Consider the following 23,208-nt stretch of genomic DNA (forward strand, 5'->3'; position numbering starts at 1 on the left):
CACTGCCATGCAGAGGAAGCAGTGTGGCTGTTGCGTCGGGGATGAGGAGAGACAATTTACACACGGACACAGGCTCTGATTATAGCGAACTGCAAGTGGAAATGGAAAATAAACTAACACTGAAAACCTGAACGTGACCATTACATGACAGGACCAGCATCAGAGTATCGGAGAATGATTTTTTTAAAGCTGAAAATGCAACCATTATGTTTTACAATATGGAAAAGATAGAAACTTAAAGGGGGCGGTATGGTGGTGCAGTGGTTAGCACTGTTGGGGTTCGAGTCTCCACCTGGGTTACGTGTGTGGTGTTTGCATGTTCACCCCATGTCGTTGTGGGGTTTCCTCCGGGTACCCTGCGGTTTCCCCCCACAGTCCAAAAACATGCTGAGGCTAATTGGAGTTGCTAAATTGCCCGTAGGTGTGCATGTGTGAATGAATGGGGTGTGAGTATGTCCTGCGATGGGCTGGCCCCCCATCCTGGGTGGTTCCCTGCCTCGTGCCCATTGCTTCCGGGATAGGCTCCAGACCCCCCGCGACCCAGTAGGATAAGCGGTTTGGAAAATGGATGGATGGATAGAAACTTAAATTTAGGTTGGGAATCGGGCAAAGTCTCACCCAAGTAACCTTTGCCAGGATCCTCTCACTTCTCTCTTCCATGATGTGCATGTTATCCAGCTCATGTTTCATGATACAGCAGTTCATTTGTGTTATTTTTCATATCGTCAAGCGTCTTCGCGTTCCATACCAAAACATGAGGAAATACAGACGTGTTATTTTTTAAAAAGTTTTAAAAATGAATTAGACATTTAAAAAACATACTTCTTTATGCAGGGAGCGGCATGGTGGTGCGGTGGTTGGTACTGTTGCCTCTGGGACCCAGGTTCGATTCCGCCTGGGTCACATGTGAGTGGAGTTTGCATGTTCTCCCCTTGTCATTGTGGGGTTTCCTCTGGGTACTCCGGTTTCCCCCCACAGTCCAAAAACATGCTGAGGCTAATTGGAGTTGTTAAATTGCCCGTAGGTGTGCATGCGTGGGTGAATGGTGTGTGAGTGTGCCCTGTGATGGGCTGGTCCCCCATCCTGGGTTGTTCCCTGCCTCGTGCCCATTGCTTCCAGGATAGGCTCCGGACCCCCCACGACCCAGTAGGATAAGCAGTTTGGAAAATGGATGGATGGATGGATGGATGGACTTCTTTATGCAGATATGAAGAACTATGATTCCTTAATCACCTAATTCAGTGCTTAGTGTGCAGCGGGGGGCATGGCAGCTTATAATAAATTTGTGAACCACTGCCTGCCACATTGTTTGTTACCACTACAAATGATGGATTATCTTCCTGATCAGCAAGTTTTAATATATGCATATAGACATGCACTGTAGGCCTATCAATTAACATATCTGTATCAGCCGCTATTCACCGCGGTTAAGCTGTCCACGCTTTGCCGCAACACGGTAACATTATCTGCGCTTAAAATGTGTGGTGCACGCATAGACATGACATTACGGTAGCAGGTCGCATTTAAGTAATATCAGACTAAGCGATGGCGCAAAGGAAAGAGGTTCAAGATATATCGGTAAATGTATGAAATACATTTCATTACACACAGCCCGTAATTAAAAGCGAATTTTCTCTTTTGCCAAGTTAATTTGTGAGATTCACAGCGTGGATTAGCATCCCCATCTCCGTGGTATGGTATCGCTTACACCCAGATGAACGTATCCAATAAGTGACCCCTCTTTAGTTGGCTCTACAACATCGAAAAAATCAAAACTCCACATGCATGAAATAATACAGCAGTCAGCACGAACAGTTGAGAAAGCCGTCTTTATTGCTATACCAAATCTTAATTTCAGAGACGCATATAAATGAATACAAATTAGGGGGTTTTAAATGCAAGAGATTAACAAAATTTATTCATCAATAATTCATCCCCCTTTCCAACAGTGTGAGCAAATAGCTAAACTGAGCACAGCGTAAGAGAGACCCTGCATTCCCATCAGCCAGCCAGTCACGAGAGATTGGCTCGCTTGCACCAAACGTCTTGGAACCTCTCATCTGTTCCCTTTTATATAAGGGAGGGAGATGCACGGGGGTGCAGACAGGGTTCAGTAAGGCCACACGTACGAAACAGTATGTCCGCTACTGATGAAAAGCTTAATTTACCAATTTACCCCCGGCTTGCTTCCACCCCCCGTAACTCTGATCTCTGGGAGACTGTGCATAGAGAATACAGTGCGTTGCAAAACCTTCCCAGCCACCCAGTTTTCCCTGTAATGTATGGATCTTAAAATCTTAAGAAATGAGTACAAAATTAGACCTTCAAAGTACAAATAATATGATCTAACGGAGCTTCATAAGGCTATAATATGTTTGGCTTGGCATAGCTCTTAAAGCACGTGGACAGTGTGTCACAGGTGCATGTCTGTGCTGCTTTACACCCCCACCTCCACTTGTATCGCATTTCTGACATCGTGCCCCAACACAGCGCAACGCAGAAACTGAAGTTACAGGGAACGTGTTTGGCTGCCTAGCGCAGACTTCAGCTGCTAGCCTATAAAAAGTGTTTCTGGTCACAGGGTGTGTTTGGAAAGATTTTATTGGACGTAAAGCAGGTCATGTGATGCGAAAGAATCTCATTAGGCTCCGGGCATTACTAGCATATACGGTGTAGTACTGATTTACCTGTAGTTAGATTAAATACAGTACAACTCTTCGTATAAACCCGCATTAGAAACAGAGGTACAGACAGAGTGTAAGGAAGCTAAACTTTATCCATTACTATAAAAAGAATAAAATACATTACTCCAGATTGCAGTGTTACTTTGGTCTCCTTTGCATATTTTCCTTTTCCTTCATAATTCAGTTAGAAAAATAGATCAAGAAAGAGGAATAATTGGAATGTTTCCTTATAAAAAAATATCATTCAAAGTCAGACTCCAAAGAAAGATGAATACGTTGTAAAGTTTGGCCCATGTTCATGTGTAGGTGCATGTGTTTTGATTGTCGAGAGGGTCTGTAAGTGCAGAGCTGACAGGAGAGAGCAGGGCTATTCAAATCTCGGAGCTAGAGCTGCTTATTTTCTAGCCCTCCTATACCTGTGAGCCTCTGTGGCCAATCAAACTAACTACCTGGAAACACGGCCTAGATTTGGAATTTGGTCCAGATTTAAAGAGCCCTAGGATAGATTGTCGAAAAGTATAGCAGAGCCTGGGAACAAGGATTAGACAATAAGTGTACTACAGTGCTGTGTCTGTGAATCAGTGTACATGTTACAGTATTTTAGGTCTGGATGTCAGATCCATGAGTCTGCCTCAGGTACGAATGTGTGTAGTATCATGCATGCAGGTCATCACAGCAGCCAGCAGGGGGAGCCGGGTGACCATGTTGAAGGCAGACCAGCTCACTCCGGCTTCTCCGCTGGTTCACCCTTGGTCTCCGTTTCCTCGTCACTCTCCACTCCTGGTCGAGTGATTTTACGGAAAACGAACGGCAAGTTGCCCCTTAAAAATATATATATAAAAAAAATGAATTAACAGATGGACCACTGACATTGCAGAGGTCACAGGTTTGAAAATCAATGAGCGCACAAACTGTGACCCTTGCCTTTCGGGTAAGTCGCTTTGGATAAGAGTGAGATAAAATGAGTATATGTGAATATGAAACATGTCCAAGCATCCCAGTGACCAGTGAGACACGACATTAAAGGCCTTGCTCAAAAGCCCAATCGTGAAATCCATGCTAAACATGGGATTTGAACCGGCAACCAACCCGCAAAGCCGCAAACTCTTTCCAATTCAGTGATTTGGGTTGGAGCACCAAGAACAGCACGAGAAGAGCGACACACACGTATACATATTCAAATAAAAACACTGGTATATACCTGAGCTTGCTCTTCAGGGTGCTGACCTCACGATTCATGATGTCAGCGGACTCGGTTGCATCCTCCAGCTCCCTCTGCAGCTTCCTGCGGCTGGCGTGCGCCCTCTGCGCCTCGTCCTCAGCCTCCTCCAGCTGCCGCTTCAGCTGCTTCATACGGTTGTTTATCTTCTCTGCCTGTGAGGAGAGAGCCACCGGCTTCAGAGTCTTGTTGCACAACTAAGCTTCTCCGGGGGAAAAAGCAGCCTCCCCCGTGTATGTACACGAGCCTGGGAAGTTCAGGGAAACTGATTTGTGTGACAGAAACCCCAATACTGTACTCCTTCATGCTGCACTTTCTGACAGAATCCAATTCAGGTCGTGAAACGTATAAAGTTTATGGGTCTAGGTGAGAAATACCAAAAATGCAATACGTCTGCTAAACAGCTGTGACTTCAGATGTCCATCTATCCATTTTCTGTAACTACTTGTGCTAGTCAGGGTTGCAGGGGGTCTGATACCGATCCCAGAGGCTACGGTGCAAGGCAGGGAAGAACCCAGGATGGGGCGCCATCCACTCGCGAGCGCCCAGGCAATTTGCTAACTTCAATTAACCTCAGCGTCTTTCTTTGGACTGTGGGGAGAAAACTGGAGAACCCGGAGGAAACCACCCCCACCTCCCCCCCCCCCCATGATGACACGTGCATGACTCCACACACATGGAACCCAGCTCCCAGAGGCAACAGAGCTAACCACTGCACTGCCGCGCTGCCTCACCTTTGGGATTTTAAAGAAAATAACATCTCAAAATGGTTTGAATATTTCTGGTGATACTGAGAAAGATGAGCCATCTCCCCCCCAAGCCCCGTTCTCAGTTACTGCTGTAGACCCCTTTTAGCACACAGTGTATTTAGAACAGAACAAGCAGAATCAATGCAAAGCAGAATGACCTGGTCTTTGAACTGATCCGAGTTCCTCCTCTCATCATCCACCTGCAGAACGACCTCCTTCAGCTTCTTCTCTGTGCGACGCACCGTCTTGGTGGCCTGCTGCCTCTCCCTGAGTGAGGTAAGGAGAAAGTGCGGGGGGGGGGGGTGTCAGGGAATTTTGGTAACAAGTAAAAGTTGTGAGATCCCACCATATGCACGGTGACTCAGGCTCTCACCGGCACTCCATCTCCAGCTGCTCCTCTAGCTGGGCGATCTTGGCCTCCAAGGAGGTGATGGAAGCCTTGTACTTGCCCTTGACTGTATTCTCCAGCTCCTGCAGCTTCAGCTTCAGCTCCTTGTTCTGGCGATCCAACTGAGAGCGTGCCCCCTCCAGGCGCTGGGAGGTACTGCGCTCTGTGGTCAGCTCGATATTGGCTTGATCAAACTGAGGTGACAGGGGTAATATATTAAAGGGGGCATATTATGCTTTTCTGGTTTTCCCATTTCCTTTAGTGTGTTATATAGCTTGTGAAAAAAGGGAGCATTTCCATCCCCGCTGTGCACATTCCCTCCCTTACACTGCTCCAACCCCCCGCTGTGCACATTCCCTCCCTTACACTGCTCCAACCCCCCCGCTGTGCACATTCCCTCCCTTACACTGCTCCAACCCCCCCCGCTGTGCACATTCCCTCCCTTACACTGCTCCAACCCCCCGCTGTGCACATTCCCTCCCTTACACTGCTCCAACCCCCCGCTGTGCACATTCCCTCCCTTACACTGCTCCAACCCCCCCGCTGTGCACATTCCCTCCCTTACACTGCTCCAACCCCCCCGCTGTGCACATTCCCTCCCTTACACTGCTCCAACCCCCCCCGCTGTGCACATTCCCTCCCTTACACTGCTCCAACCCCCCGCTGTGCACATTCCCTCCCTTACACTGCTCCAACCCCCCGCTGTGCACATTCCCTCCCTTACACTGCTCCAACCCTCCGCTGTGCACATTCCCTCCCTTACACTGCTCCAACCCCCCCGCTGTGCACATTCCCTCCCTTACACTGCTCCAACCCCCCGCTGTGCACATTCCCTCCCTTACACTGCTCCAACCCCCCCGCTGTGCACATTCCCTCCCTTACACTGCTCCAACCCCCCCGCTGTGCACATTCCCTCCCTTACACTGCTCCAACCCCCCCGCTGTGCACATTCCCTCCCTTACACTGCTCCAACCCCCCGCTGTGCACATTCCCTCCCTTACACTGCTCCAACCCCCCGCTGTGCACATTCCCTCCCTTACACTGCTCCAACCCCCCCGCTGTGCACATTCCCTCCCTTACACTGCTCCAACCCCCCGCTGTGCACATTCCCTCCCTTACACTGCTCCAACCCTCCGCTGTGCACATTCCCTCCCTTACACTGCTCCAACCCCCCGCTGTGCACATTCCCTCCCTTACACTGCTCCAACCCCCCGCTGTGCACATTCCCTCCCTTACACTGCTCTAACCCCCCCGCTGTGCACATTCCCTCCCTTACACTGCTCCAACCCTCCGCTGTGCACATTCCCTCCTCCTCATCCCCTCCAAGCCCTCAGCACCTGCATTTGTATCTTCTTCATGCGATCGTTGAGGAGCTCCAAAGTGTTCTGCTCCTCCTCCAGCTCCTCCTCCAGCTCACTGATGCGTGCCTCCAGCCTCCTCCTCTCCTCTGAATTCAGTGAACTGCATGTTCAGAAAAAGGCATGATTAGCAGGGTTAGAGCTGCAGCGTCTCCAAGTCACTGGGTTTCCACACAAAGGTATCATCAACTCCAAGTTCCTCTAAGCAGACTCATGGCCAACTCATGGCATCTTGGTTCTGCCTTTGCCAAGCACTGGCAAGGACCACAGCCTCTAAGCAGCCCGCCTGACTCATGCACATGGAGATGCCTCACTTCTTGCCAGCCTGGCTGTTGATCTCCTCTTGCAGCTCGTCTCTCTCCAGCTGAGCCTGTCTCTTCATCCTTTCGGCTGCGGCCAGTTCCTGCATCGTCGTGTGGTGAGGAAAATCACTTGATAAAAATTCCTGGTCTACAGATCCCACTGGTCTACAGATCCCAAGGCGAGCCATGCGGTCACACTGACCTCCTGCAGCTGGATCATGTCAGCTTCCATGCTCTTCACCTTCTTCTCATTCTCCTTGGACTGGGCTAGGATCTCCTCACGGGACAGGCGGGTGTCATCCAGCTCGCGGAGTACATCTTTCATCTGGGCCTAATATTGGCACAGAAAGACGTAAACTTCCACATTCTGGGAAGGGTAGACATTGCTCCCTGACCAGGAAACGGCACGTGGAATAACCTCAGGCCCCGGCGCTCACCTGCAGCTTCTTCAGCTGCTTCAGGGCCTCTTCACGGCTCTTGTTGGCAGCTTCGATGGCAGCTTCCAGGTCCTTGAGGTCCACCTCCAGCTTCTTGCGGGCCGCCACAGCGATCGTCCGTTGTTTCCGCTCATCTTCCAACTCTACCTCCATCTCCCGCACCTGTATTGGGCGGCACAGAAGGTCAAGCAAAAATCATGCTCTTGTTCTTGGATTTGAAAAGGAAACGAGAGCAGGCCGTTCAGCATTTCCTACAGCAATCCACTGTAAAATTTCTCTAAACCCCTTGACCATTTAACCTGGTCTGCTAACCACATCCATCCGTGGCATTGTGCCATTTAAGTTTGACCTACATCTACAACTGTTGCTCTGGTGTTCACCGTACCTGCTTGACCAGCTGCCTCTTCTTCTCCTCGCCCATCTCGTCTCTGCCCTGAAGGTCACGGTCGAACTGGGCCTTCATGGCCTGCATGTTGACCTCCAACCTCAGCTTGGCGTCCTCGGTGGCCTGCAGCTCGTCCTCCAGCTCCTCCAGCTGGGTCTTCATCTCCTCCAGTTGCTGCTCCATGCCTCGCTTGGATTTCTCCAGCTCATGCACCTGTGTGTGGGTAACACCTCATTGTAGAGTCTGCTACATGGAGAACACATACCTGCATCATGTACAGTACGAGTCAAAATCCTTCAAAAGTGATAGTGTGTTGCATCACATGACCTGGCCACCAGGCCTAAAACACATTCGAAATGGATCTGGAGGAGCTTGACCAGAGAGTGAAGGAAAAGCGGCCAATGAGTGCTCAGCCAATATGTGGGGACCTCCATTGGGACAGCTGGAAAAGCCTCCCAGGAGGCCACCTTATAAAACTGGCATGAAGGGGACAGTAGGGGCAGCCAGTCCCTGGAGCAACTGGTGTTAAGGGCCTCAATCAAGGGCCCAGTGGTGGGATCACTCTGCTGACCCAGGGATTTGAACCAGCACCAACAAAATTTATATTTTTTTTAGTCAGTACATAACTATAAAATCATATATGGCGTTATGTCTTTATAATAATTTAAAAATGTAAACAAGTGTTTGCTATACACAAGTGTGTCCAAACTTTTGACTGGTACTGTATGTTCTTTAAAAGTTAGCCGAAGCCTCCACAGCACCGCCCCACCCCAGACACAAACACTTACATTCTTGCCCACATCATCCTTTGAGGAGACCAGGTCCTCCATCTCAGCACGGAGTAGCTTGTTAGCGCGTTCCAGCTCCTCCTTGGAGTCTGTGAGCGCATCCAGCTCGCGGGCCAGCGCCAGGGCCCGCGTCTCCTTCTCCCGGGCTTCCGCCTCCGCCCGGTCCCGCTCTTCCGCATAGCGGCTCGAGATGGACTTCTCCTCTGCGAGCATCTGGGATCCAGTGTGTAAGCGGGAGGGGAGAAGAGGAGGAGAATGGCATCAATATAGTATTCCCACTAAAACGGGAACCAACTTGTTTTGCAATAGGAATGAATGGTTGTTCAAGAAATACTTCATTGCTGATACACTCAAGAGTCACAGGACATTGAGATGAGGAAAGTGCATGTAAATGGTCTGCAAAGACTTACAGTACAAACCAAATTGTGTAACCTTCAGAACCAAGAGGAGAACAATTGATCAGGTGACTCACCTGGTCAAACTTCTTCTGCTTCTTCTCCAGGTTGGACACGATCTGCCTCAGGTGGTCCTGATCCACCGTCAGGTCATCCAGCTCCTGCTGCAGGCGGGTCTTGGTCTTCTCCATCTTGTCGTAGGCAGAGCACTTCTCCTCGAAGCGCTGGCTGAGGCCTTCCACATCGCGCTGCAGCTTTTTCCGTATCTCTTCCGTGTTTTCCAGGGTACTCGCCTCCTGATCGGCCTTCTTCTTCACGTCGGCCAGCTGGGGAGGAGGGGGGAGGCCCGGGGTGTTTTTCTGACATTTGTAATACCTCTAACAGTACCAATGGCGCGGGATATTTAATCTGAATGTATTATGCAAGAAATGCTGAAGAATATGCCGGAAGCTTCCTGGTGAAAAAAAATACTACTGATTTAATTTCCAAAATTTTCGACCTGTCAAAATGTCGAGTGTGTCATATGCTGACAGAAGCAGATGATCCTTCTCCAGTCCAACCCCACAGAACGGCAGTGAGCTACCTGTGCATGCAGGGCGGCGATCTGCTTCTCGGCATTCTTCTTCGCCTCTTCCTCCTCCTCCAGCTGCTCCCGCAGGCTGTGGTGCTCATCTTCCAGCTGCCGTAATCTCGTGGACTGCGACAGCTTCTGCCGCGTCTCCTCCGTAAGCAGCTCCTGTCGGGTGACCAGAGAGAGAGAGCATGAGAGAGAGAGAGAGCATGAGAGAGAGAGAGAGCATGAGAGAGAGCGAGAGAGAGAGAGAGCATGAGAGAGAGCGAGAGAGCATGAGAGAGAGCATGAGAGAGAACGAGAGAGAGATCCATAAAACGACAGTAGCATAGTATGACCTGTGGTATCATATGGTGCCCCAGTGTACAATCACAGTCAACACACCAAAGTATTTGCAAAAAACTAACTGATTTGATATAGTCTTGATTAAACCAGCGATGCTTTAGCATGCATCTGTGCCAAACCTGTACGTCCTGGAGCTGCGACTCCACGGAAGAGCAGTCTTTCAGGGCCTTGATGGACTTGCTGTCAGCCTCGCTGAGCAGAGTGTTGGCATTTTCCAGCTCCGCCTGGGACATATTGGAAAGAGGGTCAGAGGACAGGAAACAGAGGAATATCTCCCTAGCTCTACAGCTCCTGGCCTTCAGGCCATTTGTACACAGACCAAACCATGAAACACAAGCCGCTTCTACATTTTAACACATCAGCTCTTAGACCCAGCTGTGTCATCAGAACACCGCCGGAGGCATCTTACCTGAAACTTCGCCACGCGCTCGGACAGCTCAGAGCGGTTCTTCTCGCTCTCCACGAACTTGACCTGCAGCTCCTGCACCAGTGTCTCCGCCTTCTTCCTGCGCTGCTCCGACTCGGTCTTGCCCTGCATCAGCGTCTGCACCTCGATGGCTAGCTCGTTGCGCTCGCTCTCCAGGGCCTGCTTGGTTTTCTCCACGGACACCTTGTTCTGAAAGGTGACAGAAAGGGGCAGTGTGTCACATAGGCAGTCACGAGGACAGCGGAGGGGGGGGGGACGGATTATGTTAAATTATGTTAAAAATAATGACAAACAGTTGTGAGCAGTTGCATTGGGTCGGCATAAATACATCATAAACTGACAAAAAAAATTTTTTTGCACGAGAAATATGTCCCCCCACCCGCAGGTGCCCGATTCTTGGTCTCCTATGTGAGCACATGGGGGGGGGGGGGGGGGGGTCTGCAGCCCTGGCCTATTTTCATTTTGAGGTCCCTGGTTATACGAATGTCGAAAACCACCGTCTTGAAAATCGGTCCGTATGAGCTGCATGGCTACAGTTGTGTAAATACAGCCTACGACTTTACATTACTCTCTGGCGGTCCCTGCAGACGGGACTGGGTAATACAAGTTGATTTATATGCATTTTTTTTTTTTATAAACGTAGAGTACTCTGCAAAAGTCTTGGGCTGTCAAAGAAAACGATGGTCAGATGACCTTCACGTTGGAGCTAAATCTTATATTTATGAAAGCGTGCCAGCTTAGTCACTTCAGAACCTCCCCTAAAGTCACCCCAGGATTTGCAGCGACCGTCCAGCACACCCATGTATTTTTTGACTGGACCACTAGCACGCCTCATATGGCTAATCAACACGTTATTGATTTTTGTTAACCGATTAAAATTAACGAATTATTGATCTGGTGGTGAAATTTAACAAATACATGGAATGGCTGAGGTGCCCCTCTGGGGAGGCTTGGGAACTAGATGCAGGGTTCATCAAGCCCTCCAGCAAGATATCAGTTGGAGAAGCCCTGGTCTGTATGGTATTGGAGCCAGACGGGGGAGTGGAGCAACACCTACCCGCTTGGCCTGCTCCAGCTGCTCGTTCAGTTCGTCGAAGGCTTGGCTGTGCTTCTGCCGCACCTCCATCAGCTGCTGCTCGTGCACCCGGGCGTCGTCCTCCAGCGTCTTCTTCAGCTGCGTCACCTCCATCTCGCGTTTGGTCCTGTTAGGGCCGCGGAGTGGGGGCTTAGCGCTGACCTCTCACATGAACCCACATTAACTGCACTGGAATCGGTCGCGATTGACATTTAGGTCCGAGGAGAGCAGGACGGTGAGTCTAGCCCTGACCATGGACAGAGAGAGAGTGGATTTCAGCCCCCACGAGATCAGGATCTTGGGGTGAAGATCCATGGAGACACTACCCCAAGCAGATGGCCTGCAGCACACGCATATGTACGGCCATTTCTGATTTGAATACAGACATTCCCCTGTTCACGATCGTCTGTGTTAGGCCGTATTATTCAATAAATTACATGAGATAACCAATATATTTTTATTATAAATATGGCTTTGTGTTAATGATTTTGCCCAACTGTAAGTGTTGTACCTTAAACATGCTTAGAATAGGCTGTAATGTTTGTTAAGTAGATACTGTATTAAAATGCAGTTTCCTATATTTCCAATGCAGTTGCACTCTTCACTACGACCTAGTTCAGTCAGTCAAACCTCAATGGTCCTGTAAATATTCTCCTCACTACCCAGCATGTGACCAATAGGCACTGCACTGCACTGGCTTATGTACATCCACAGCCAGTCTGGAGCCACATCTCCACCCCCACAGGCTCCATACCTGAGCTCCTGCTGGGCTGCGGTAGAGTCCAGTGTATCCTCCAGCTCCGTCTTCAGGGCTTCCAGCTCCTCGCCCAGGTCCCGCCGATGCTTCTCGGCCTTGGCGCGGGCTACCTTCTCTAGCTCCAGGTCCTCCTGAAGCTCAGACAACTGTGCCTCCAGCTCACGGATCTTCTTCTGAGCCTGGTTCTTCTGGGCCGCCTCCTCTTCAATCCTGAGGTTTGAGAGAGGAGGACTTTCTCAGTTCTCTAGCAAACTCGTGGATTTTTGATGCGTCATTTATAACTACAAGCAGTAACACACATACTGGAGGGAACTTCGATATAAAGTAGTAAACCAGAAAGTTTAATAAATACTGACAGGAGAAAAGCAGGCAGTCACGTGATCAGCACGGCTTCCCCACCTGGCCAGAGCAGCCTGTAGCTCCTCCTCCTTCTTGGCCAGCTGGGCACGGAGCTCGGCGATTTGGGCCTGCAGCTCGGCGATCTGGTCACCCAGCTCTGTGGAGTCGCCTTCCAGCTTGCGTCGGTTCTTCTCCAGCTCCTGCCGCAGCTTCTCCTCCTTGCGCAGACGGTCTGAAATCAGGGGGTGAAAAGAAAGCTTAACAAAACAGGGGCACGGAAAACAGACAGGGGACGGAGATGACAGGTTAACAGCAGAGGAGTCCACCCACCCTCCAGGTCAGTGATCATGGCCTCATGCTTGTTCTTGAGCTTCTGCAAGCTCTTCGACTTCTCCTCCTCTTCCGCCAGGTTGGTGGTAAATTCGGAGACCCTCTCTTCCATAAGTTTTTTCTCCTGTAGCCATAAGACAATATTTTGCGTAAAGTATGTAAAAACTTCAACATAGCTGCACACTGGAATACTGCCCCACGCTAGTAGCATGCTGATTAAGAAGCTCTGCTAAAATTAATCTTATTTTAGATAGAGTCTGAAGTGAACGCCGAACCTTTTGGAGTTTGTTATTCTGGTCGTCCAGAATCATGACGTCCTCCTCAAACTTTTTCATCTTTGCCTCCAGGGTGACCTTCTCTAGCTGCAGCTTCTGCCTGGCCCCCTCCTCCTCATCCAGTTGCTGCTCCAGATCCTTCAGGAGGCAGAAAAGCTCAGCACGTCAAGACCGGAGCCGTCAACAAAGCCCATGCCGCGACCGTGCCACAGCGCCTTCAAGCGTCCTGCTCATCTCACCGTGATGTTCTGCTGCATCTTCTTCCTCTCAGTCTGCAGCTGGTTGACCCGTTCCTCCTCCTCCTCCACACGGGCCTCCAGGTCATGCAGGATCTCCTCCAGCTCCTGCTTCTTGGCCGCCAGCCGGGCTCGCATCTCCTCGGCCTCGGCGCACAGCTCCGTCTCCGCCTGCAGCTGCTCCTGCAGGGCCTGCTTCTCCGCATTCAGCTGGGGACGGCGAGGGAAAGAAAGGTCAAAGGTTAACTTGGGGTCAGCTACGTGTGAGACCGCTCATCATTCAGCCTTAAATGGTCGTGTGCGAAGACTTTATTTCGTTACAGTAAATAAATCCTAAATTAATCCTCAGGCTATAAGCTTCTCATTCTGGGCATAATAACTTTGGTAAGTTGATTCAGAGGTACTTCAACACACATCAATCGTCTACTGCTCCCACAGCCCTCTGTGACATGTTCGTACCTGCAGGTGTTTCTCCCCCATTTCCTGCATCACCCGCTCTGCATTCAGGTGCTTCTCCTTTATCTTTACCAGCTCCTCATCCTTGGTCTGCATTTCCTCCTCCCGCCTGCTCACCTGCAGCAGTGGCTTCACCTGGGGGGAGGATTCACACAGCACATCGAGCGTCTTTCCAGGAGCTCAGGGACCCCCCCCTCCCTCGCAGAACAAAGTGGGACTAGTTTGATGCCCAGGACCAGTTCATTTTATCTTTGTTTTGGGGGAACTTTGATAAATGATGCCGCAGTTCAAGTATTATTATCCCGATTATTTTATTACTGACATTTCAAGAACAAAATAACACACTGAACCATTAGAAATTTACCAGTCAGACCGCTTTAACAGCCATCGTCTGAGAAACTTCCAATGACTGGCAATAGAAAGCCATTAGTAAGCCATTAGTTGTGGCTCTGTGGTACTGCCACATATTTGTGTGTTTTTTCTATGTCGAGCAATCGTGGTCTATTGTGTGCGTGGGAAAACTCACTGGTTAGCATTCTGGCTCAATGATAAACTTGTCAAATTATTTTGTTGACCAGCTAAGTGACCCACTGGGAATTCTCTCCCGATTGGCCAGCCCAGGCCTGGTGCATGGGGGAGATATGGCAGTGACAAGCCATCACCATCACTGTCGCAGTGGGAGTGGACGGCATCCGGTGCAGACCTACCTTAGTGAAGAGTCTCCACCACTGCCAGTTCCTGAGCTTCAGGTAGGCTGCACAGTTCCTCTGGATCACTTTCATGGCAGTGAGCTGCTGCTGCCTCTTAGCAAATGCCCTGAAATATGGGCAAGGTCCAATTATCCAAACTGAACCAGCACTGAACAAAGAACCTTCATATTCATGGAATTTGTCTTAAGTGGCTGCATCCGAAGTCCTCACTTGCGGGCAACATAACCGCGGCACCAGGCCTGGAAGGTGATGATGACGTCTGTGATCTTCATGTCACGCTCCTCCTCCAGGTGTGCAAGCACACCAGCACGGAAGAACACTTTGCTCTGGCCGATCCGGTACAGGTTGGGGTCCAGCTCCAGGGCTTTGATCTGAGCAGAACAAGAATATATTAAATGAATGGCTAGAATACATACACACACACACTCACATTGTTCTATAGTCTTTTTCTATCCCTTTGCACAAATGCAAGCTGAACTTTCTCGTGGTTGAATCACTACTTGCTCCTGGTCAACCAGATGTGAAAAGGTCAGGCATGAACACACTTACCATGAGCACACAAGCCTGTTTGCCGTCCATGAAGCCTTTCGGAATAGCGTTGGGAGTGAGGATTTCGTACCTGGAAGTGAAAGGAGATGCAACAATGATGCACAAACGTCTACATCTGGGTGAAGCGCAGCAAGCCCAACACGAAAGGAAAAAGGAGACAGCATCTCTGCAGCTCAGAAACGCGACCGTCCTCACCTCTGCCTGAACTCCTGGAAAACGATCCGGTTGGGGAAGCCCTGCCTGCAGATTCGGATCCCCTCCAGAACCCCGTTACACCTCAGCTGGTCCAGAACCAGGTGGGGGTCCAGCTTCCCGGCCTGCGAAATTGCATTCAATTTTTTAATTGTCGCCTCATGGTTTGTTGTCATCCCAATGAGCCTGTGGTATTGTGGGTGAGGAGAGAGGCTTTTCCCTGTAAGCAGTTAGTTGATTTTTAAATGAGATTAGATGTCCTCAGTTGGCACAGAGTCTTTTCATTCAAAGAATGGTGCCAGCATTTAACTCATTTTAAACAAACATGATGCAATCACTTGAGTTCTCCCAGGAAGACACATGCAATGTTTTGGCATGTGGTTTTCCATCTCCCTCAAAAGCCTCAAGAAAGAGATATCTATCTGCTCTTGGCAGCTTAAATAACTGTCAGATAACAGACTCGGTGACGGATGTGCGGCTGAAACAGAAAAGGGGCCGTTTCGCCTTGGGCACCGATGCTGTATACTGTACGCCAGCTTGCAAAAAACATCAGCGACAGCTTAATCTGTAGTCTTTAGGACCCTGAAGACGACGTTTGGAACGGGGTGGGCTTCACCTTCTTGTCGTGGTTGGGGATGATGCAGCGGACGAAGTTGGGGTTGGTGTTCCTCAGCGTGGCCATCAGCTTGGACAGCTGCTCCTTGTAGAGCTGGCCCACCGTGCGGAACATGCCCTTGCGTGTCTTAAAGGCCCCGGGGATGGACTCCGACATGCCGGCCACCTTGTCCAGGCCCACAATACGGTCCACTGGGGGGGGGGCAAGAAAGGGGGGCTTTGTTACTGACTGGAAATCAACTCCAGAACATCCTCATGGTGATGAAGACATCAGCTCATAACCCACACGCCTCTCGCCTGTACAGGCAGAGGGACTAAAAAAAGAAAAGTGGTGAGCAAACGATAAACACAGAGTGAGAGTGGGGTGGCGGCGGGGGGGTGGGGGGGGGGGGGGGGGGGGGGAGGGCGGGGAGTTCACAAGGGCAAAGCGTGCGGCACACGAGACCAAGCCAAAAATGCAGTGAGGAAGTGGTGTGTGTGTTCAGTGCTACTTAGCTGTGCGGCAAAACCTCATGACACTACATTCTGTAAACACACCACATGCAAAAACTGTCATTCAGTAAAGTGCTGTACATTTTTTAAGCCCTTATCTTATCATCAGCCCTGACTTAAAGCAGTGATGGAACTGACGGAAATGCATAAAAACATCCTTTAAAATAGCATGTTTCCTCTGAAGCGGATTTCTTTTCGTCTGTGAGCATATACCCATTTTGCACATGTGCGTGTTTGTGTATTTGCGCAGTGGTCAAAAATAAGAAAAATCACACCCATGCAGTATATACCGGTTGCTGCAGTACTGTATGACCAACACCAGGGGGCCCAAACCACACTATTACACAGAAGGAGAAGGAAGAGAGTTCAGTGGAAGAAGAGCAGGGTCCAACTGAGGGGGGGAAAACTACAGAAAAAAAAAGGTCTGAACTACTTATGACACGCTGGAAATATCAGACGGGAGCTACATTGCCGAGGAGAGAGAGACGGCTACTGATCTGCGTCGAAACAGAAGGGAGAGAAACGTCAAGCAAGCAACAAAAAAAAAATAAAAGATCACCTGAGTCTAGGTGGAGAATAGGAAAACGCTGATAAAAATAGGCTCTCTGACAGTTCTGTACCTCTAAGTGTGTGAGAGAGGAGAAACACAGGAAACAGGATAGAGCAGGACAAGGCAGAAAAGGAGAGAGGCAAGGAGGTGGGGACAGGCAGACGGATACCACAAGAGAGAGATCAGAAGAAGCTAAAGAGAGAACACACACAGAGTTCAGTGGGGCGCACTCCGACACCGGTGTGATCTAATAATGATGGCCAAGTCATATTCCTATTTTAAAATAATTATAGGAGAGAAGTTTTTAGAATTATTTCAATATTAAATTGAACACTTGGTGAAATTCTCTGACACAAGGTCTTCAAAATGACCAGTAGGTGGCACTGTGACTTTCATGTGCAGATGTAGGCTGCTAAAATACTGTCCCCGGCCGCTTACCATCTTTCCACAGCTCAGACACAAACTTGTCCGAGGACTGGTTAAGGAGCGTGGCCACGTTGTCATTCAGAGGGTCCATGTTCTTCATCAGCCATTCAACTGCCTTGTAGTCCACCTGGGGGAGGGGGGGGGGGGGGGAGAGAGCAGACAATAGAAACTTATAGGACACCTATACCTCCATAACCTCTAACAAGTAGTGATGATCAATGATGCCAACATTATATATGGGGAATCCATTACCTTGCCGGCATAGTGCATGATGCAGAAGTCGGCTTCATCCTTCAGCTTTTTGGGCTTTTGGAACTTGGGGTGGGTGCCCAGCTCCTGGCCCACCTTCTCCACGAAGCTCTTGTCTGTGGCTTTGGGGAACCAGCACTCCTCGTCCAGCAGGGCCAGGATACCTGGAGGACTGGCCTTAAGTGCCGGGAGATCGATCGAAATTCAGCCCAGATGATCATGAGACTTTGGGAAATGGAAACGCACAAATCTGGAACAGGAATCACCGGATGGACTTACAGTCTTCTCGATGAGGTCGATGCAGGGCTGCAGGTCCAGGCCGAAGTCGATGAAGCTCCACTCGATGCCCTCCCGCTGGTACTCCTCCTGCTCCAGGATGAACATCGTGTGGTTGAAGAGCTGCTGCAGCTTCTCGTTGGTGTAGTTGATACACAGCTGCTCGAACGAGTTCAGCTGCAGGGAGGAAACAAGGAGAAGACCAATGTACACGCTGAGTATTAATGCTCTGAAAGACCATCAATACTGCAAACTGGTAGGATAGTTAGATAAAAGCTAGGACAATCCTGGCATATTATTACACAGACAGCCTCTGAACATTGAGTGCGTTAGTCCTGTGATCCCCAAAGTACTAATCTGAGACACATTTGTTCAGTTTTGGATCTCCATATTCACGCATTTGGCTTAATTATGAAGCTTGATGATATTAAAGTTCTGCAAAGTGTTTACTCGTACAAGGAAGAAGCATGAACACAGGAGGAGAGCAGGCCGTTCCTGAGCCACCCTTGCTGTAATACCTCGAAGATCTCGAAGCCGGCGATGTCCAGGATACCGATGAAGGAGGCGCCCTGGCGTTTGGTCTTGTCCAGGGCCTTGTTGATGCGCATGACCAGCCAGCGGAAGAGGCGCTCGTAGGTGGCCTTGGCCAAAGCCTCCACGGCGAACTCGGCCTGCTCTTGCGTCTGGGCCTTCTGCACGTAGTCGCGGCCCACCTTGATGCGCGGCGAAAGGATGGAGCGCGTGAAGTCGGTCACGTTCATGCCCAACAGGTGGCAGACTTTCTGGGCGGCTGGGGGGGGGGGAGGATGTTAAAAGAGGAGGGGTTAGACCAGGTAGGCGGCCTTTCCCTGGATTGGAGCAGCTGCAGGGTGGGGACAGCTTCCGTTCCACATCTGTACTGGGGGTGCCAAGTATAAATTTAATGTAACCGACACTTCCATGGAAAAACCCTCCCTTCCCAAAGTCGTCGTACTCCGACTGGTTTCAACAAGCCCTGCGAAGCTATCGTGGGATGTGGCAAAACAAAAAACAACACAGCGAATGCTGCCAAAGTCTCCCAAAGAGCAGGAGGTGCAGATGGAGCGCCTTACCCGTGTCGTCGGGCATGGAGGCTTGGTCAGAGTGACGTTCCTTCTTGAAGGATATGTTCCCCAGCTGGAGCACGGCTGATACCACCCTTAGCATTCCTGATGGGGGAGGACAACGGCGAGAGTCACGCGACACAGAACACCCAGGGAAGTCAGAGCTAATGGAGAGAGACCTCATTCTTCGTTACCTATCTGCTCATCTTCTGGGATGCTCATGATTTTCATGGCTTCCATGGTCTCGGTGTAGAGGTCCTTGTCCTGCTGACCAGGGATGGTCACAAGACCGTTGGACAGGAAGCGGTACTTGTTGAAGCCCTCCAGGCAAAGTTCCGCTATTTTGGGGAGTGACAGGTGGGAGATGATAGGTAGGGGGTTCAAATGCAGTCATTACAAGCCCCTCCAGAAGGGCATGTGGCCCGTGTACCCCAAAAAAAAACACAGAAAAGGTGAAAACTGTCACTATAGAAACACTAGACGACAGCAGAGATGCGGACCATTCAGTCACAGGACAGCTGTTACAGAAGTGAATTATTGTGAAGACAAGCACTACTGGAACAAACTACTGAAACAGATCAAAATCGCGAGCATATCGAGCCAGCTTCAAAAACAAAAACCAGTCAATGACAAAGATCTGGGCTGTCGCTTATCTCTCTGTTTTTAGCTTTGCTATCAGATATGCCTAAAGAGCTGGTTTATCAGTTTATCAGCTACAGGAGGTTCCGGTCTGGTGCAAGGCAAGCAGGTTTCACCAGATCAATGGCCAGAGCCAAAATGCATGCACAAGGTTCACACAGAGATCACGACTGCAGACGCCTGAGGTATAGAGCACAGAGGGCTTGATTTAAGGGCAGGAGGCGAGCAAAACAAACAAATACAAAGGGAGGAGTGAAACCGCTGCAGATTACAACGTTACACGTACAGCGTAACTTGTCCCCTGCGCCTGACAGCATGTAGTAGAACATGTGAAATGTCCTCTCATCCTTGGCCTGCCGGATGGCACGTGATTTCTCCAGTAAGTCTGTCAGAAACACTGTCAAGGAAGGCGTGGACAAAACAGACATCTGGCTGCAGACAAACATGAAGAGGGGGGTGGGGGTTGGTGGGGGGCGTGGCGTCGAGGCCCACATACTTTACCATTAATGGACATGTGTACTATGTAAACCTTAAGGCCAGAGCTGTTGTTTTCGCTTCATCACCACCCCCTTTCCCTTTAAAACAAACAAAATCTCTGTTCTCTGCAGTGTGGAATTTCGTTCGACTGCAGCACAGGAAGCAAGACTACAAGCAACGTTTGCAACACAGAAAAAAGAGGAATACACATTGAACTGTTCCTCCAAACGTCGGGGGATGTCTATAGGTTGCAGTTATAAATGGCAAGTTGCCACGGTGAAGGATACAGGTCTCGATGTTTGCTCCAACTATATAACCGTTGACGTCAAAATTGATTCTGATGAATTTTCCCTGCAAGAGACAAGTACACCTTTTTTGCCTTCATTTTAATTATTATTTAGACACAGAACACCACAACGCAGTGCCGAATCCTTACGAATCGTGAAGAGTTGTCATTCTTCACCGTCTTGGCGTTACCAAAGGCTTCTAGGATGGGGTTGGCCTGCAGCAGTTGTTTCTCCAGCTCCCCCTGGTGGATACATAAGGTACCATACGCCATTACATGCAACTGGTTACCTAAAGTTAGCGTAGTTTTTTTTCTTTTTAAAACTTTATTACTTTATTCAGTATACCTGCAAGCTGAAATTCTTGAGTTTCTGAACAAATTCAAGGCAAAAAAATAAAAAATTCCACCAGCACACTGACGCCGACTCGAATCGGTGACACAAAGGTCATCACCTTCCACCTCACAACGGATAGCTGACCTACCTGGCATACAACACCACGGCGCTCGTGCTCACACCTGCACCCACGTTCGCACGCTGCCATGTTAGTGCCCACGCCCCGACAGCCCAGAGTCGACTCAGTCACTTCCCTGTGAGTCCCATCACCGCCGGCCCAGAGAGCGACCTTCAACCCCCATGCAGAAGAGCCCACCACGACGCACTGCGGTGTCATGACCTTTGACCTTTGCACTGCGTGAGACCTGAACAGTTTACACACCCAATTATAATTGTGAGCCATGCATAAAATGCTTCATAAATGTAGCCTTTGTTTATTCATAATGCAAACACACCACTTCTTCCACCGGACCATATCAGGAGAATCTATTTATTCCGCAGACAGCATTGCTGTCATAATGCAGTGTTTTCTTGCATTCTTGCTGAAATGAAGGCAAGTAGGTTTATCATCAGAGCAGAGGGGTCAGAGAGGCAGGTGACCCAGCAGGGCTCGACGCCGCATACTGATGGCCTCCGGTCACCCCAAACATTAAGATCTGACACACAGACACCCAGAACATGTGGAGGAGCAGAGGGACAGAGGAAGGGCGTCTGTTCGACAGGAAGCAAGGCACACGTTTGAGGTGCCGATCGGCTGCAGGCGAGTCCCCAGGAAACACGGGCGGGCAAACACGCGTTACACAGATTAACCTCCAGAAAACCCCAAAAAGGCACATGAACGCTTTGCACAGACCAACAAGACTGAACCCACACAGACAAGAACAGCAAATGGACAAAAGCCTCCTTTCCTAACCCTAGAAATACAGACATTCACTCAAACAGAGGAGTTAATTACCAATACACTGAAATTACCTTGTTTATATACATTCTTGTCTGTGTGAATTTTCTGCCTTCCCTTCAAAATAACGCATCCCACTTCCTGCTTCCCACTTCCTGTCTCACCGGTCATGTGACCTGAACATCCTAATATCTGACTGACCCACCATATAGACACAAGACATCAGCAGCGGTTGCCAAGAAAGAGAGGAGAAAGTGGAGGGGGGGGGGGGGCGAGTAAAAATTAATTAAGAAAAACGTTTTAAAGGAGCGATGTTGTGGAGAAACTCACATGGGACAGCACGCTGGCGTTCTGGATGGAGAGAGAGAGAGACAACCTCAACAACACAGCTCACTACAGAGGCTTCTGGTCAAAGTACATTCTGGGAAACCCGGCAAAGTCCCAGCTGTCCTACAGCAGCTGAGCCAGCGACACGGCGGCTCGCCCAGGAGAGCTAGCCTGTCCTCAGAAAAGCAGGTCGCGCGCGGCCATGCGAAGGGACTGCTTTGGACACGCGCCACAAAAACAAGCTACATTTTTGACCGGAATTCTCCAATGAACAACGGAAGTTTGAAAAGAATAGTTCTGAAGTTGTGCATAGACACCTCATTTTTTAAAGATATTTTAGCTTTTCTTAAAAGGTTCATATTAATCACTGGACAGATTAAATGTCACAGGTGTTAAATAACATACAAGTGTCTGACAGTAACAGTGAATGAATGGAGATAAATGAGGTCTCCCTCATACACACACAGGAATCACAATGTGGCTAGCAAGTGCGAGAGGAGACCAGGATGTGTGTGTGTGTGTGTGTGGGGGGGGGGGGGGCTGAATCCCAGCATCCTGCTATTCAGAGGACAGCTCTGAAAGAGGTGGATGGGAATATGCTGAACTGGGATGGGGGGGGGGTAAGAATCAGTATGAGGAAGTGGGGGAGGGGGGGTGTTTGTAAGGAGGCCACAAGGAGGAGGAGGAGAGGAGGAGGAAGATGCAAGGCAGCACAGGGACTCACCTGATCTTTCTTAGTTTTGTGGGACGAGGCGACGTGAGCCAGGTACTGGATGACCTTCTTGGTGTTCTCCGTCTTCCCGGCTCCCGATTCTCCTCTAAGACACGGAAGGGGGAGGTGGAGGATGAGGAGGAGGAGAGACGAATGAGAACAAAAGTGAAACCGAGCAACCGTCACAGCCGTGAAGCACAAATCGGCGATGTCTTTTCGGCACTTTTTGCACGAAGACTCACGTGCAGAGGATGGACTGGTCCTCGCGGTCTGTGAAGGCGAGAGAGAGAGAGAGGAGAGAGAGAGAGAGAGAGATAGAGAGAGAGAGAGAGAGAGAGATGAGAGAGAGAGAGAGAGAGAGAGAGAGAGAGAGAGAGAGAGAGAGGAGAGAGGAGAGGATGAGAGAGGAGTGAGAGAAGAGAGAGAGAGAGAGAGAGAGAGAGAGAGATCACCCTGATGTCTCACTGCGCCCAATTACTCTCCAAAATTTACAGTGGCAAACTGATCCTGAGACACACAGCACAGGCAAGTAATGCAAATCCCCCTCAGGTTTTTACAGTACTGACATGTAAGGTATCAAAGTCTTTGAGGGCCAGTGAGTCACTGCAGCTTCTGTCTCACTTAGTAAAACACTGACTGCAAACATCTGCAGGACCTCCTCACCCACAGGAGGTTTTCAGCTCACAGAAATTTCAGATATGTTAAGGGACACAATAGTAAAAACTGGCACAGTAATCCAGTGTTTCTCAAAGGTTAGTTTACCACTATTGCAGGGATTCCCAATCATGGTTCTCAGGGATTCCACAGACGGTCCACATTTTTGTTCCCTCCCTCCCACATTATGTTGGGAGCTGGGAGGAAGCAAAAATGTGGACGGT

General features: G+C 49.7%; 1 pseudogene; it reads right to left on the reverse strand.

Annotated features, from left to right (window-relative positions):
* Window positions 1-1,810: 1,810 nt before the first annotated feature.
* LOC125718100 (myosin-9-like) overlaps window positions 1,811-23,208 on the reverse strand; it is a 31,061-nt pseudogene continuing 9,663 nt past the window's right edge.

This window comes from Brienomyrus brachyistius, chromosome 22 (assembly GCF_023856365.1).
Source record: "Brienomyrus brachyistius isolate T26 chromosome 22, BBRACH_0.4, whole genome shotgun sequence".
In the NCBI taxonomy this organism is placed as follows: Eukaryota; Metazoa; Chordata; class Actinopteri; order Osteoglossiformes; family Mormyridae; genus Brienomyrus; species Brienomyrus brachyistius.